Source organism: Odontomachus brunneus, unplaced genomic scaffold, assembly GCF_010583005.1.
Source record: "Odontomachus brunneus isolate Ranch 3 - 2012 unplaced genomic scaffold, Obru_v1 Obru_scaffold_004, whole genome shotgun sequence".
NCBI classification, from domain to species: domain Eukaryota; kingdom Metazoa; phylum Arthropoda; class Insecta; order Hymenoptera; family Formicidae; genus Odontomachus; species Odontomachus brunneus.
The window spans coordinates 1,908,895-1,912,913 of record NW_022639454.1 but is presented as its reverse complement, the minus strand read 5'-3'; the positions used below and the strand labels follow the sequence as shown (position 1 = coordinate 1,912,913).

Below are 4,019 nucleotides of genomic sequence, written 5' to 3'. Positions count from 1 at the left end.
CTCTCTCTCTCTCTCTCTTTCTTTCTCTCTCTCTCTCTCTCTCTCTGTTTCTCTCTTTCTCTACGTAATTGCTATTGACGTTGAACGTTCGCGATGAACTGGTGACTCGCGACGTGCGTTTCTTACGAGGTTAAAAGTTAGAAAAATACACGCGCTCCGCAGTGATTTCGAGAGGATCGACTTTTTACGAACGCTAGCGTGTGATTTTAAACTATCATATGAGAAAATTGATTTTCCCCGACGAGAGAGCCGAGAGGAGGAACATCCACCATATGAGAACCGGTTCGAGTTTCACCGGCGTTTTATCATCATCTCAAACCGGGTCTATGATTTAAGATCATTTCCCAGAATTGTACCGCAACTTTGATCATTAAGGAAGATATCGCGGGGATAGGAGGACTACGTTTGTATGCACGATGCGCTTTGTGCGTTCATCTCATCATTGACAGCGAGAGACGCGATGTTCACAGCAGACGTGCGCACACATACGCACGCATACGCGTGCGCGCGCATATAAGCATCGGGAAACCGTCTTGAAGTAAGAACTTTAAACGTTTTCTTACAATTTCCAGATATTCTTGAAGACAGCAAGTTCTGAAGTTGATACCGCGTATCTCCTACGGGAGAATAAAAAAAAAGCGCGCTCGGCATTCTTGCGATGCACAGGAATGGCGGCAGACACCACAAAAAATACGAGCCTTCCGTTTCCTTTGTGGATCTGCATGTCTGACGAGAAAAATGAAAATGACACGCGGTTAAAGTAGAATAGTACCTTCCGCTACTTATCTCGAGTAAGTAATCTCGGCTTACCGGCACTCGGGCTGTACTAAACGAAATGTTCGATTACGCCGGATTCGACTCGCGATCGGGCGCCGGGCCAGGTATCGCGCTCGTACAACTCGGTTCTTTCGGACAAAAAGCACACACAAGTCGACGGAAGATTCGAGGCGCGTGTTAGACGGCGCCAAAGTTACGAAATGCCGCGTTACCACACTTAAATCCATAGATGTTGTAGGCCATGAAGTCGCAATAACCTATAATTTGTGGTTATTAAGCAAAATGAATGAGCGCTCGATCCTGCGAACGGGCCCTCATAAGACTTTTGTTAATGATCGTTGCGCGAGAGCTCGCGCACATCTTTCGAAACCGCTTAATGCGTTCCCCTCTCGTCGGGAACCTCGTTCTGTAGCGCGCCGTAATTACTGTCATTTCTGTCTTTCTGTCTATCACCCGCTATCATCTCCCGATAACTTCGTGACTCGGGTAGCCCGAGTGTGTCCGAAAGATTACACGTGTAAAAGATTATTACACACGACTTAACGTTAAACTGCAGTTAACCGCGCGATCTTCAGCCCTACGTATGCATGTGTAATTCACCCCAACAAATTTCGAGAGTTTATGGTGCGCACACGTGGCAACGGCACAGAGATAGAGATAGAAAGAGAGAGAGAGAGATAGACTCAAGTCGAAAATTTAACTCCACTTTTGATCTGAATTTTTTAACATCTATATGTTCTGTATAATCGGTGTATGTTTAATACACATGTGGAAACTGAAGATTTAACGTCTCTAAACTTCTCTGGAGTGGATCTTACTCAAAACGAGTGAAAAGCAGCAATATTTTCACTTAAAGCGAAAATATTGTCATTTGAAATCACAAGAGTGAATGTTTCACTTGAGCTTAAAGTGGATTTTGACTCTATCATGAGCGAGTGTTTTACTCGATTATGTCCATCCGTGACAAGCGTATCAGATTCACTCTTTAAAAATGAATAAAAATATCCACTTGATAATTTAAAATGAAAATTTATTTTATGTGTTATTCGAGTAAAAAATCACTCGAATTCAAGTGACTCGGTAGTCACTTTTCTTTTTCAGATTTCACTTCAAAAAATTTGGAGAGCACAAAATGTTACTTGAGAGTTCTAAAGACCTTCCGGCAAGTTGATATGTTAAATAGAATCAAAAGAAGTTGGCTTCATAGTACACGTTAAATGAAATATTGAAGTTGAAAGTAGGATCAAAATTTCGATTTAGAGAGAGAGAGAGAGAGAGAGAGAGAAATATGAATTTCGCAAGGCATCAGCTACACGAGGCGAAATATTTGCTGGAAATAAGGAATACGTCGTCGAACTGACAACAACAATCACGACGACGAAATGTGTTTTCGTTCTTATAACGTGCTCACGTCGGTCCACACGAGCGGCCGTAAATCGGCGGACGCACGAACGCCCGAAAGCGGCCGGTCGGCCGCCCGCGGTTTTTCGACCTTTCGGAATATGTAATTACGCAAATTCCACATCCATCTCAATTAGTACGCGCGAGAAGCGAAAGCTACGACGCGACCGCCGCCGCTGCGTAGAGGAGAACTGGCCGTCACCTTCGCGAGCAAGATCGCTAAAACAAACCACCGCGCGCCACCTCCCTCACCTCCTCCTCCTCCTCCTCTCCGCGACAAAGGCTTAAAGGTTTTCCGTTTCTCACGTGGATACCGGCAGAAAATGCCAGGATATCTGGCAACCGATCGTTAATTCCATTTAATGCGGCGAGTCGCGGCTATTACGAGCGGTGGGGAGCGCGCTTTTCACCACGAGTCACGAGGATGATGCTGATGCCGCCGCTGCTGCTGCTGCTGATGATGATAATGATGATTACGAGGACGAGAGAAACTCCCGAGAGAACGGAAACACGTCCGTCGCACGCGTCGCGCTTTTCCGCGCGGCGTTTGTGACGAGAGATGCATCTCGTGTGCATGCTCGGTTAATTCGTTCTCGTCTTCTTTTCCTCTCGCACCACCGGCGCGCGCGCGTATAAAACGTGCGTAATTAAAAGGATTTCGTAATTATGTCAAGCAGTTACTACCGCGGGACCTCTGATTAATCCACCGCTCTTGAACCGCCGCGTGTATGAGTGCAAATGAGTAAATCACGTTATGTACACGGTGCAAGTTCGATCGCTCGGAGCTGTTAGAGTTCGCGGCAGCAAAATAAATAAACCGCTTGGTTAAATATTTATTTATGCGCTATTATCTGCGGTCGTGTGCGTCCGTTTAGCAAATTCGAATGGCGTCCGGACCGCTAAACGACATCCCGCCATGTGACAATAGCCGCGAACGACAAGCCGACCGAATCCGAGAGTTACGTATAATTAAAAACATCAGACTGCGGGGAAAAGAAAAAAAAGAAACGCTCGTTGGGATGAGGATGGATGCGGACTCGATGTCTATCTCCGCTGGAAACGGAAAAAGGACGAGACTGTCTGAATTTTAGTTTTACTTTCGAATTTTAGTTTTACTTTCGAATTTTAGTTTTACTAACGTTCTAATATCCTGAAGGATCAGTGTATGTTTAATACATACTAGAAGAAGTTTCTACATACTAGTTTCTACATACTAGTAGAAACTGCAGTACTACTTGGCGTCTCTAAGTAACGAAAAGTGCGCAAAATGCTGTTTGTACGTTTCAAGGAGGACGTTCCTCGGCAATGTTAGAAAGTTCGATCAATACTGGCTTCAGAGTAAGCCAAGCAAAGATATCAAATTGTCAAGCGGAGTATTGTGGACGAAAGTAGGGTCGAAATTTCGGCTCGGGACGATTCGGCAAATTCGCGATCGATCCCGCGCGTTCGACTCCGCGTACGAGATTCTCGCGCGCGACCCTTCGAGAGTTCATTAATGTCGAGCGCCGCGAGTTTCGAGCCTCCGTGGAGTCGCGGGGCGCGAGTCTCTCGGGCGAGAACGGTCGTTAATAATGCGGTTTATTCGTCGGCGTCGGCAACTCACGGCGAGGGAGGTTGAGAACCCGAAGGTGGCTCGTGCTCGAGGATGACCTCTGACCGTGAAGACCGAAGAGTGAGACGAGGCCATGCCTGGGCACGCGAGGCCCAAGACTTCGCCCCGAGGCACGCGCAGGATCCTCCTCTCCCTCCTCGTTCGTGTCTCTCTCTCCTTCCCTCTCTCCTTCTCTCTCTCTCTCTCTCTCTCTCTCTCTCTCTCTCTCTCTCTCTCTCTCCTCTCTCTC

At 46.7% G+C, this 4,019-nt stretch overlaps 1 protein-coding gene across 1 annotated transcript in view; it reads right to left on the bottom strand.

The window, feature by feature from the left end:
* The window catches only part of LOC116845066 (transcription factor AP-2-epsilon), a 188,424-nt gene that overhangs the window by 151,299 nt on the left and 33,106 nt on the right, over positions 1-4,019 (bottom strand). The gene's annotated exons all lie outside the window — the stretch shown is intronic.